This window comes from Uloborus diversus, chromosome 4 (assembly GCF_026930045.1).
Source record: "Uloborus diversus isolate 005 chromosome 4, Udiv.v.3.1, whole genome shotgun sequence".
NCBI classification, from domain to species: domain Eukaryota; kingdom Metazoa; phylum Arthropoda; class Arachnida; order Araneae; family Uloboridae; genus Uloborus; species Uloborus diversus.
The window spans coordinates 170,805,092-170,819,125 of NC_072734.1; the positions used below are offsets into that span (position 1 = coordinate 170,805,092).

The 14,034-nt window shown below is 31.8% G+C and overlaps 1 long non-coding RNA gene across 2 annotated transcripts; it reads left to right on the top strand.

The window, feature by feature from the left end:
- The first annotated feature begins 856 nt into the window (after nucleotides 1-856).
- On the top strand, nucleotides 857-13,177 carry LOC129221545 (uncharacterized). Of its 2 annotated transcripts, XR_008580527.1 has the most exons (4): nucleotides 857-921; nucleotides 2,908-3,040; nucleotides 10,507-10,613; nucleotides 13,040-13,177. It is a non-coding gene; the product is annotated as an uncharacterized LOC129221545 (long non-coding RNA). The 2 variants fall into 2 exon arrangements; XR_008580526.1 differs by lacking the exon at nucleotides 857-921 and having other exon boundaries at nucleotides 2,434-3,040.
- The last annotated feature ends 857 nt before the right edge of the window (nucleotides 13,178-14,034 follow it).

Here is a 14,034-nt window from a genome sequence, read left to right on the forward strand (position 1 = left end):
AACAAATGCAAAACAATAAGCGCTAGCCAAGCAAGGCAAAGAAGTATCATCTTCTTTCGATAACAATTTGTAATGTCATATTGAATTTTCTAGCATTAATTGTTATTCTTGTCAGGCCACAATAATTATTTAGTTTTATCAAGAATTGATAAATATCGAATTCAACATCGTGGAAATAGCTGCTTAGAACTACGAACTACGTAGTTTGCATTAATCTTTGACGTTTAGTAATGCTTCTTGAATTCTCATTTCTTTCTACGTGGGCCAGAATATCCACAAGACTTTGAAAATTAATTTAAAAAGAATAAAGCGAAAAAATCATACGTACGAACAAAAATCACAAAACTTTTAGCATTTTCTTCGTTACCATGTGCGTTTGTTTTGGTTTTTAAGTCCGCCATTAGACAGTGACTTCAGTGCCCCCTATAGTTCGTTGGAGTTGCGAATTGCAGTTCCATTTCCAAAATAATGTTTGCAACAAATTACGTTTATTTATTGTTCATTATGTATTAATCATAGTTTCTTGTTGAAAGTATGCTAAAACGAATTTATTTTAAAAAATATTTTTTTCCGCCGATTAATCGGCAAAATTTGACCGATTATAAATAATCGACAAAGTGGGCGATTAATAGGTACTGCCGATTAATCGATGCATCCCTACTAAACGAGGGTGTCTCATTCGAGGAAAACTTGACCCAAGCTATAACAATAGGCTAACCGCGGCATTCCAAAGGAGTTGTCCATGGGTTGCCATAAAGCAATTAGCGCTGGGTTGCCAGCTTGGCGTCAATAGTATTATTAGAAATAGTTATAGTTTGATCCAACTGGTTGATTTCGATGTCAACCGGAAGTTCCAGAATGTTGTCTTGTTTTTCCTTAACAACATGGCGATTCGTGAGAAATCTACTTGTGGTTTTCTACGTAAGTAGTAAGAATTATGATATTTTCTTAATATAATTGAAATTCAGGCTGAATAGAAAAAAATAGAAAAACATATTCTTTCGTAAGCATTTTATTTAAAAATTGTTATTGTGTGTTTTTTTCTGTTTGTTTACCCGTTTTCTCTAGTTCAAGTACTAATATGATTAGCCGGATTTGTTACTTATAATGCTTAATCTTTTAAAATTTCATTTTGTCTACTTGTTATGTAAGAATAAATTTTGAGTTGAAATTTGTCTTTTTCCTTTTGACAAATTCAGTTCTTTTTACATATCATTGTATTGTATCATGTAAATTATTGATAATAGTTCAGATTTTGCTGTGTAACTCAAAGATTAAAAAATTTTGCTAATAAGAAGAAAGCTATGAAAATGTTGGATAAAATATTTTAATGTTGATGTGCTAATTTCTTAACTTATTTTGGTGTGAATCAATATCACATAAGTAGTACATATAGATGTATATACAGTAGAATACCTTTATAACGCCGACCTATGTAACGCAATTCTCTATAAACCGCACAACTTTTCAGAAGTAAACAATAGGTTTTTAAGTTTTAAAAATCCCTTTGTTTTGCATTGCTAATATAAAAGTTGTTAGGAAAATTGAATTTTGAAAGTTTTTCATCTTTCCAGCTTAATTCAAAGCCTTTAAATAAAAATCTATATTCACAGTAAAAAAAGAAAATATCAGATGGCTCTTGAAAATGCAGCTATTTTGCAAACTATGAAACTGGCAGAAGTGAAGGATAATTCACTTTCTTTTAATTGTAAAGCATATTTATTTGTGAATGATTAGTTGTGTTTTAATACTCATTGCAGATAGAACTAATTCTGAAGTGCTGATATATATATATTTATTCTGAATATTAGTTTCAAAATTTGTGAAATGACCTATATATAGTGCCAAAACCTGTATAACGCAAAAGCTCTGGTCCCAAGGTGTGCTTTATTACGGTCTTCTACTGTACTTGAAAGTCATTTTTGTTGGTTACAAACCTAATTAGATTTGAAAAAACATATTTTCGTAGCCTCATCTCATCAAAAAACTAAGAATTATAGTTAAATTTAATGCACTTATCTTTATACATAAATGGCTACTTCTGTATGTATGTATGTCCACCGTAATCTTCAAAACTACTGAACCGATTTTAACCATTTTTTCACCATAGATAGCTACATTATCAGGGAGCAATTTAGGCCATAATTAATTCCTAAAAATTGTAGTTTAAAAAGTTATGATCAAAAACAGAAATGTCATGTAATTTCCCCATTAAATGATTAATATAAAACCCATTGTTACAAAAGTTTGTTGCCTAACAACAGCAATATTCAATATTAAAAGTAATCATAATGAAAATTTTGAATAAAGGCTTCTCTGCAGCAAGCATGACATTTATTGCTATCTTAGGATTTTTATCCTCATCTATATACATAAATGACTACTTTTGTATGTATGTCCGGGGTAATCTTAAAAACTACTGGACCCATTTTAACTATTTTTTCACCAAGATAGCTACATTATCAGGGAGCAACTTAGGTTATTATTTATTCCTAAAAAGCTTAGTTTAAAAACGTTATGATGGAAAACAGTAAATGTCATGTAATTTCTCCATTAAATGATTAAATATAAAACCCATTGTTACAAAAATTATGTGCCTAACAACAGCAATATTAAAAGTAATCATAATGAAAATTTTGAATCAAGGCTTCTCCGGAGCAAACATAAGTTTAAAAAAGTCATTTGGAAACTCTACTTTTTTCTACTTTATTTCAAACATTTGGAAACTCTACTTTTTGCACACTTAGAGAAACAGCGCCGACTTATATAACGCAATTCTCTATGAACTGCACAACTTTTCAGAAGTAAACAATAAGTTTTTAAGTTTAAAAAATTCCTTTGTTTTGCCTTGCTAACATAAAAATTGTTAGGAAAATTAAATTTTGAAACAGTTTTTCATCTTTCCAGCTTAATTCAAAGCTTTTAAATGAAAATTAATATTCACAGTAAAGAGTAAATATCAGATGGCTCTTGAAAATGCAGCTGTTAATGCAAAACATGAAGCTGACAGAAGTGCAGGATAATTCACTTCCTTTTAATGGTAAAGCATGTTTATTTATGAATGATTAGTTGTATAATTAGTGTTTTAATACTCATTGCAGATAGAATTCATTCTGAAGTGCTAATATAGATATATTTTGAATATTAGTTTCAAAATTTGTGAAATGACTTATATAACGCCAAAACCTGTATAACTCAAAAGCTCTGGTCCCAAGGTGTGCGTTATAACGGTCTTCTATTGTACAAGTTTGTTCATACTTATTGCTGTTTTACTTTTATGGGTAAGGAAGAAGCTCGGTTTTTAATCATGTCAAAGCGGTGTGTTTTGAGTTCTTTCAGTTAAAACAAAACGAAAGAAAGTAGCGATTGTTTCTCACAATTATTATTGACCCAGGCAATGCCGGGTATTTTTGCTAGTTAATATATAAATCTAAAACCTCGCTTGCTCAAGTAGCATCAACAATGGTTTTAAAATTTAGGGCTTACTTTGATATAATCGATATTCTATTCCAAACTCAAATTTTATTATGTACCAGAGGCATGTGCAGAGTTTCAATAATGGGGGTACCACTGCATCCGGGCCCGTGATTTAAAATAATCAGTGGGAGGGCAAAACTTATATTACTATCATTCAGAGCAGGTTCCTTCCAAGGATCCCTGCTCTCTTTCTGACAAAGCTGAAATGACCTCTCATAGGCCCATAAAAGTGAACGTGTATTGGTTAAGAGAGCAGCCTAATGCAACAATTAAAAATTAACCAATTGAGGTATCAACACAATTCATAGTTCAAATTAAACATGAACTATTGATATTGAGCTGAATAAAATGTTTAAGAAAAATACTGAACAGAAATATTTTATTTAAAAAAAATGAAATACGAAAAAATCCTAATAAGAATACCTATGTCTCACATTTATCACACAAGAGGGAGAACAACTCAATTTTTTCAGTTCTTCAGTTAAAGTGCATGATAAAGCAATAATTAGCTTTAAAACTGAATTTTTTAATCTTAACCCCTCCCCCCCCCCCCCCAAAAAAAAAAAGAAAAAATGTAACTTGAAGTGCTTTAATTAACCAACGTCATTTATATGCTTAGCAAAAATGAAAAAATTACATTTTTCAGTAACATGCTTTTTTTTTTAAATTGAAATCCGGAAAAAAATGAAAATTTTAACTGTTAAGATTTGTTCTTTTTTACCTTTTTAATGGCTGCCTTGTGCTTGATGGATCTCCGTTAAAGCTTTGATGTCTGTGAAATTTAATCTGAGGTCCCCTTTAAGGCAGATGTCCAATCTATTTCTTTGCTTCGTGAGAAGCAGCACTACAGAGCTAAATCCTCTTTCAACTAAATATGTTGAGGGGTATGAGATGCGGAGCTGTTCAACTTATTTCCAAAGTTGTGGGTAAGTACCCATAAGCTTCACCCAGGCAAGTTCGTAACCGTATTGCTTGAAAGTAATTTTTGATTCACAATCAAATTTCAAATCCATAAACTCTGTCTGCAAAGAGTTTTCCAGTTCATCCACATCTTCGAAACTAAATGGGTCTAAAATCCAGTCAGAAATTTGTAAGTTGATCAAATCTGCAAACCTTGATTCCATGTTCTTTTTTAACTGATCAAGATGATCAATATAAATCAAAATTTTTTCTTCAGGAAATTCATCATCCACGATTAAACTTTTTTTTAGAATTGGAAACAGAATAAATTCTTTACAGCCAATATTTGCCTTGTGGATTTTGAATTTGGAAATGAATGCTGAAATTATGCTTTTGGCCTTGATGAGGTTTATCTTGTTTCCTTGAAGCTTAATGTTGACTTCGTTCATTTTTTCAAAAATATCTTTGAGATACGCAAGTTCCAATTTGCACTGTTTCAAATTCTCACTTAAAGCAGGATCATTCAAGTTGAAAAACTCAGCTACAAAGTCGAATAATTCAAAGAAAAACAGTTTCCCTTTGAAAGCCATCTCACAGATGTAAGTAAAAGCAAGCGATCGAATTTTTCATCATTTTCATGGCAAAGCTCACGAAACAGGCGATCATTGAGAGAATTTAGTTTTGATCTTGTTAATATCAGTAATGACTAATTGTAAGGTTTCATGTAAAACACCACTCAATTTTTTTGCAGTCAAGTGTTGACGATGAATGACACAATGGAAGGTAATCACTTTTGGCACTTCTTTTTTAAGGTGTACAAGAAACCCAACATGACGACCCACCATGGCAGGGGCACCATCTGCTGCGCAAGCACTTACATTTGTCAATGGAATTTCTTTTTCTTCAAAATAATCCTTCACAAATTTAAAAATCGACAATCTCTTTGTATCAGTAATCAAAGTTCTGGCGAACAACATTTTCTCAGTTATCTATTTCAGCTCATTAATAAACCTCACGTAAGCTAATAAAATAGCTGTTATCTGTCACAGTTGATTCATCAATCTGTAGTGCAAATTTACTTTGTTTCAAAACATTTATGAGTTTGCACTCAATGTCAGCAGCCATTTCATCTATTCTCCTGGAAACTGTGTTGTTACTCAGGAGGAGAGATTGACTTATCTTTTTACTGGAGCCCTCACCAAGCAAAATTTCAACTATTTTTTTGGCAGCCGGTAGAATAAGAGATTCGCCAATTATATGAGGCTTACCACATTTTTGTATCAAAAGAGACACTTCGTAAGAAGCAAGAAGTCCTTTGTCAAGATCTGTTGCTTGTCTTCTAAGTAATTCACCCACCTTTGGCCTTTTATCCGCTTTTGTTTTGAGGTCTTGAAAATAACTAAGAGGTTTATTTACTTTGTCCCCATGTACTCTTGACAAATGCTCTTTCATTCGAGGACTTCATCGCTTCATAGCTAGAAAATGTTTTATCGCACAAAAGACGATGCAGAAACTGCACATTTTGCGGTGACGTGACAAAACCAATTTTTAAATACTCTGCTGAATACTGTCGGTACTTCTTTTTTGAATTCATATCGAACTTCCACACTACGAAACATGCACAATTAAACAGAAATTCACTAAATTAAATCAAACAATAGAAACTACATAAGAAGGTTTATGCGCTGATTGCAAGATTCTGAATGACAACAGATAAGTAAATGCAAAAATCCATTCTTACACATATCCATCCAATTTTCAGGCGTTAAGTATATGATGGCGCCAACGGTCAGACAGTGCTTACAAGATTTTATTTTTCGCTTTTGGGATTTTTTTTATCCGAACAGATTTGATTGAGCTGTAAATCATACATGCCTTATTTTCTGGGAACGACTTTCTTTGATTTGACGTGCCATATGCTTGGTTCGGTATTGCACAACATAGGTATTCTGAAAGATATTTCTGAATTATGTACCGATTTGTTTTAATAAATATAGTTTTTGAAAGGTGAAGAAGGTATCCGAATACCGGTCGCCCCCCTATTGCCCCTTAGAAGAGTTCGATCGCCCTCAGGTTGGGAATCACTGGGCTAGACTAATGCTTTTGAATATTTTATAGCAGAGTGTGATAAAAAATATACAACAGTTGGTCCTAAGGACCACCAATTATTTTTTATGGTGGTCCCAGGCAGGTTTCACTAGTCTGGGACCAGTGGACCAGCACTAATTTCTAACGCTGAACCAAATAACGATTTTATTAATGCTAATTCAGTTTACATCAGATTTTTGCCAAAATGGCAGAGAGATCTTTTGATGCTCAAGAATTCACGTTGGGCTGTTTTCATTCCCAATCGGGAACCCCCCTCCCACCGGGGACTTCCTTTTACAAATACCTAGTTTTCGTCGGATCTTTGTCAAATTTGGTTCAGTGATGCTTTGATGCATAGGAATTTTCATAGGGAGTTTTTCCTACCTATGAGGGAGGGGTTGGGTGCGAAAACACCACCATTCCAGTTTACGTCAGATTTTTGCAAAAATTTTACAGACCTGTACTTTGATGCTCAAGAATTCACTTAGAGTAGTTTTTTGTTCACAATGGGGGGCCACCCTCCCTCCCACAGTGGATTTCTTTATGCAAATCCGCAGTTTTCGTCGGATCTTTGCCAAATTTGGCACAGCGGTTCTTTGATGGTCAGGAATTGTCATAGGGGTTTTTGCTATGAGAAAAGGGGGGAGGGTGTGAATACACCCCACAAGGGGTTTTTGTTATGCAAATCCAGTTTTCGTCGGATTTTTTTCCAAACATGGTGCAGTGGTCCTTTGATGCTCAGGAATTCACATAAGTTTTTTCTCTTCAAAATGGGGTGTATGGAGACCACCTTCATTGACAGTGCAATACTCCAAAATGTGTGAAACAAGTTCAATTATAGATAAGATGTTGCATTACTAAAGATTCCAACATTGGGCATTTATAATTAAACACGTTGTACAATGGGCTCGCACATTGCACAATGTGATTAAACTTTATTTACAATTTTATGTGATTAAACTTTATTAAGAAAAAACCTGGTAAATTTCTCTTTAAAATCATGGATGACTTATTTTAATATGTGCATTACTCTCAAAAATATGATTGTCATTCCGAGTCCCTGAGAGCCAAGGCCCCTTGTCAGTTCGGTTGCCAGACCCCCATGCCCCCATAAAACTTACAAAACTTTATACTACTCTGATTATAACCATAAAAAATAATCAGTAGTCCTCAGAGATCAATAATCACTGGCTATTTTTGATTACGCTCGGCTAGAAAAATTGGCCTAGCTGATGTCTCACTATTTATTAGCCAAACCATTGGTTTCCTTTTTTTACAATTTTTTTCTAATAAATTTATGTAATTTCAAATTTTACATCTACATTGTACCAAATATTTACATACTTGGGGGGGGGATAACGTCCTGAAACTAAATGAAAATAGTCAAATTAAATTCTCAAATATTCAGTAGCCTATTTTAGCGGTTGCGAAAAAGAAAAGTGAAGTTGGTTTTAAAACTACATTTTGCTATTTAAGACACCAAAGCAAAATATTTTTTGCCAAAATATTTTTTTTTTTTTTTTTTTTTTTTTTGAATATTGAAACATTAAGTGTATTAAAAATCCTCATCAGTAGAAAAAATGTTTTCCTTTTTTCTTATTTGTTTCGCATTGTTATTCAACACTAATGTTTATCATTTAGAACTTAATTTGCAGTAGTACAGTGATTTTGCACATTTAAGTATTTATTTATTTGTAGTTACATTTTAGTGCTTTATATAGTACAATCCAAATTCAAAGTAATAGAATATCAGAACTGTTTGAACAAAACTTGTCCCTGGGTCGGAAAAAATGAACGCATGAAATTAAAAAAACAAGAACTCGTTATTCATGAAAGGGCAAATCAATTTAAACAACTTTTCAGGTATTATTTTAACGATTTATAGGTCATTAACACATTGGAATAATAGATAAATTTTTTATATGGGACAAAAAATTAGAATAATCTATTCATTCAATGTGAATTTTAAAAAGTAGAGAAAATATTTGCTTACCTGTTGCCTATAGTTTGTCACAAGTATGGAGCTTGGCGCCTGAATAATTTTACGCTCTTATAAAAGCTTTTTATTGCTCAAAATGGGTCGTCAAGGTGATAAATAGGAAAAAAACGAAGTTACATATTGCATCATTTCTTAAAGTTAGAAAAAAACTATCCAATTCAATTCAAATGAACCTTTAACTTTTCTATGGTATGTAAGATTTTAAAGGAATATAAGACTGACCAACTAAAAAGTAATCGAAGTAAACGAGGTAGAAAAATTGTAACACCTGGCAGAGATGAATTCAAATTAAAGTAAATTGTCCAAAATAATCGTTTGAAAATGCTTCTTATGTCCATAAGTGTTGGACAGAATGTATAGTTATCTTATCCACGCCAACTACACTTGGATGGTTGCATAAACTGCAGTTTTAATTGCGGATCTACGAAGTAAGACCAAAGATAAACATGAAGCAGAAAAGTGCACAACTATCCTGGAGTAAAGAGAAGCTCATTTGGGTGCAACAAAACTGAAAAGACATTTTATTCAGTGATGCATATTTATTTGTAATATCTGTCGAAAAAATAGGAGATCAGGGGCAACCTCAAACAGGGGCAACAACGTTGGAAAAGTATTATATTCAGTGATGAATCATTTTTGAAATATCTGTAAACAAAAAAAGGTGTTTGGGTTTGACGTTTAAAAGGAAAAGCGTATGAGAAATCTTGTGTAAGAGGTTCTCTCCACTTTGTCACATCCTTCTTGGTTTGTGGGTGCATGACAGCTGCTGGAATTGGGAAGTTATATATATCATAAAATAAAACAATGCGTGATTTCCGCTGTTAATCAATAATACTGAATGATATTTCATCTGAGGCACAGCAGTTACCCATTTAGCGACACATTTTATCCTCTAGCAAGGTTCTACTCCGTGTCACATCTCTAAATCGACTCATAGATTTTAAACAGAAAGAGGAATTTCGGTATTGAACTGGTAAATTAACTCTGCCAATCTCAATACAATCAAGAATTTGGTGTACCATCTAATCTAAATAAATCCGTTCAAGATCTGGTGCCCGCCAACAAAATTTAGCTTGTTGCCGCATTGAAGAGAGTATGGAAACAGTGTCAGAAATGATTAATGTAAATAGGTGGTAGAATCCATGTGAGAGAAAGGATTAAAGCATCGAATTCAGCAAAAAATGACGCATTCTAGTATTAATGTTGTTTCTTTTGAAAGTGTTCCCCCCCCCCTTTAATTTGAATATTCTAATTTTTTGACTCAATGTAAATCTTCATCACTATAAATGTTTGGATTATTCTGTCTAAGATTATTTTTAATTGAGTATATTTGAGATGAAATTCGCACTTTAATGTCTAAGAAAGGTAGCATGTTCATTTAAATGCCTAATTTGCACTTATATTTGGTTAGAATAAACTTTTTTCCAAAATGTGGGAAGTATTCTATTATTTTGAATTTGAGTTGTATTTCATTGATTAGCTGAAAATGAAACTGTTAAATTTTTTTAAAATAACTTTATAAATGTAATCATAAAGTGCAAATAATTTTAGGTACAAAGTACAAACATGCTTAAAATTGAATTTTTAAAATTTCATTTTAATAAAATATCTGAAGAATTCAAAAATTTTGGATGGCCTCTCCCAAAATGATTGGCTAGATCTGCCACTAAGCTTGAGTGTATATATTGGTAAAGATTAAGAAAAATATAAAAGAGATGAATAGCAACGCACACACATGTACGTGCACGTGCAGTTAGGTAATTTATTGAATTATGCTACAAATATGCCGCACTTGTGTTAAATTTATTTGAATATAAGATAATTAGGCATGAAGAAAAAAGTTCCAAAAAAAAAGCAATTTAGACTATATTTGGTCAATTAAAGTCATGATGTCCGTGGATCCGCCCCTTTCAAAAAGAAAGCACTTATTTAATATTTCTCGTTTCTTATACTTTGCATAAATGCAGTCATTACATTCTTTTGATTTCTGTTATTAAATTACAATTTTATCTAATGATTAAAAATTTTGCTTCAAATTTCAGAGATTGTGAATGGAGATTACAAATAAGAATGCCTGTAGTGATGACCATTCTTTACATGCTGTGGAGGAAGTTCTGCTGATGATTACGCTATTTCTAATTAAGTGGCGGTAAGTATTCCTTGGCTATAAACTATTCTTAGCTGCAAATAAAATATTAACTTTCATGCAATAAGCAAACAAAAATTAGCTTGTGGATGAAAAGACTTCTTATGTTTTGTTTGATGTCTTTTCAATAATAAGGTTGTTTTTTTTACTTAATTATCAAAAGTCCTTTGTAACCCTAAAGCGTGTGTCTCCGATTCTAGTTGCTATTTGTACCATTTAAATGTTTTTATGATGTTAGCAACTTCTTTTAGTTGTGTAACATCAATTTCTATTTGTACAGAACTTTTCTTTTGCATTTTCTTTACTTGGAAACCAGCCAAGGAAGCTGGGGTTCATAATAATCCCTACTTGCATTAAGACATTCTGAGATCGGTAATATGATCTGAAACTAAAGTCTGTGGGAACAATCCTTTCTCACCCCCTTCGTCTGAACAATGCCCTTGTTTTATAATGTCATAGTATTGCTTTTATCATAAGTAATAAAATATGACTTAGTAGTTTGCTATCATGTGCAGAGAAAATAATTTTTGTCACTATAATGCACAGACTAAACAAATGTCAACAAACTATAATGTACAGTACAAATGAAAAAAAGGCTATCTTAATTAAAATAATTAAAAATATACCTAAAACACCTTCAAAAAAGTGTTACAAATATAACTTACATTTTTACTGCAATAGTAACCTTTTTTTTAAACTTTGCTTCTAGTGATCATATTATAAAGTATGTGAGTAAGCATAATTAGTCCATTTGCAAGTCTATAAATCTTTTATGGTACGTTTTTGATCATAATAGTTTTTTAAATAGTATCTGGAAATCCCTGGAGCAAAGTTTAAACCGTATATGTTGATTAAATTGAAAACTAAATAATTCATTTTACTATTTTGAAATACATATTGTGTTCTTGAAAATAATTTGCCAATAGTTCTGTCACTTGATTGTGAAAATACACATACTCTAGTTTGAAATGCAAGCAGTGTGTTCTATACTGACCCTTAAAATAATTTACCAATAGTTCTGTCACTTGATTGTGAAAATACACATACTCTAGTTTGAAATGCAAGCAGTGTGTTCTATACTGACCCTCAGTGCACTGAGATACAGGCCCCTAAAAAGTACACATTTTATCATATTTTGATGACAAAACTGCTCTTTTTTCTTAGCATTGAGCATTAACCATACATTTAATGAGCCTATTTAATAATTTATATATATCGCTACACAAATTGCTCATAAAAACTATAGTTGAACTTTGGATTATTGCTTGGATGTTATATTTCAAATACAATTTTTCTTGATCCATTCTTTCGAGCCGATTTCTCCCCATTTTCCAAATTTAATACACAATTGGAATTCAGAAGTTATTGAAGAGAAAATATAAGAATGAACTGAAAATAGAAATTATAAACAAAATGAAAGGCAAATTGCATGGGGTCACAGTTGCCCCACAATATAGGGTGTACTTCAAGGGCACCCATATGGGGAGGGGGGTCTTTTTTCTTTGCAAATGCATTTCTTTTCCAGCAATTAAGGAATAAGTTATTAAAAATGTCAAATTTTAATAACTTTAATCTGTAGTGAAATCTGTTTCTATGGGGAAAATATCCTGCTAAACCATGGAGAGGATATCTGAGGCGCCCCCTCCCCCTTAAAATTTTGCATATGGACGCCTTTGGTGCACTTACCCCATCTTACTTTAAATAAAGGGAAAGTGCAACCCTTCTTATAAACAAAGTCTGGTTAAAGTAATTAACTAAAACATGTCATGTATGTTAGTATGTAGTAACTTGTTGCTAAAAAAATACAATGTACACTTGCTGATTTCAGCTGTTTGATATGACAACAAAATAAACCAAACAAACTTTATCAATCTTCGCATTGGAGTATTTAAGTTATCACTGATTGTATTGTATTTTATCTATGAGAAACCAGTGCCAATCTCTACTTATAGGATTTATCACCAGACATTCTCCCAACATGTTCAATGCATGGCAGAAGTCTCTTCAGGCAGCATTCCCCAAATTCTCAGGCGACGCACTTACCTGAACTCACCTTACATAAGTTTTTTTTTTTTTTTGTTAACTAATTTTAAGTAACTGGACTGTTAATTTTTCCACTGCCTTTAATTTTCTATCCTAATCTTGATTTTTTTTCCAGTTGGGTATTGACTATTTATGATTAACTGTAATGTAGTTTAAGATAGGTACTGCTTGCTATGTTGTTATTTATATTATATTATTATTACTATTATATTGTACAGATTGTATTACTGTAGATTTTAAGAGGGAGAAAGGGTCAAAAGATATCAAACCCCACGCAGCAGTTATGTTTGCCATGCCATTACATGCAAACTTTTGTACACATTCAACTTTTTTTATAATGTACATCTGGAATGCAAACTTATTTATTTTTATTTATTTATTTTCAGCTGTTAATTTAAAACTGACTTGGAGAAAAAGAAAAAAAGTGATGTAGATGCCAGCTATTAAAGAAGACTATTCTGTAGTTATGATTGACTCTATTTGTACCTTTGACTCTTATTTGTAGTAAAAAAATTTGAACTAAGATTTTTAATGCAAATAAATTTGTTTAATTTTTCTAATTCAGTCTATGTTTATTTCTTTTAAGTCTTACGTTAAAAAAAAAAAAAAAAAAAAAAATTCATTCATTTGTGTTAACTACTTATAAAATATGATTTTAATGCTCTATGTATGTTTTCTTTTTTTTTTGTATGGTGTACGTTTGTAGTAGTTTGGTGGTAATTTAGTTTTAGATCATGAAATGGCGCCATCCTGAAAAGAAAATCTTCACAAAGCTTTAAAAGACGAATATATTTGTAGTTCAAAATTGTCATTTATTACATTTAAGTCAATTGTTGCATTATATCTTGAGCACTTTCATTTGCACACAAGCATAAATATCAAAAAAATTAGTTACTATTATGGAAAACAAAAAAACTCGTGTACAAATTGAAATCTTTGATGAAGAATTCAACTTTTATGTAACTAGATTAGAATCAGCTGAATAAAAAAGATACATATATATTTACACTTGAGAGTTCACATTAAATAAATATTCAATATAAAACATAAATTTGAATCATTTCATTCTGTTTTTGATATTTTCTCACAAAATAGTTTCTCTAAAAATGTAGTTTTGGACACTTTCGTACAGTTTTAAACGCAAGGGTTTTGGACAGGGCATAGTGTTCAAAACTGCCAACCCTGCTGTTGTGTTGCTACAGTGGAAATTTAAGTTCAAAATGTATGATGTTTTTTCCTTGTTGTCAAATCTATCGCTTCTAAGTTAACTTTAAATTATGGACAATTTTGATTGTTATTTTCCTTCCTTTCTGCAGGTAAGTGTTCTCAAAACATATCTCTCCAATACCCTAAAAGACGATGAAATGTAAATTGCAGTACA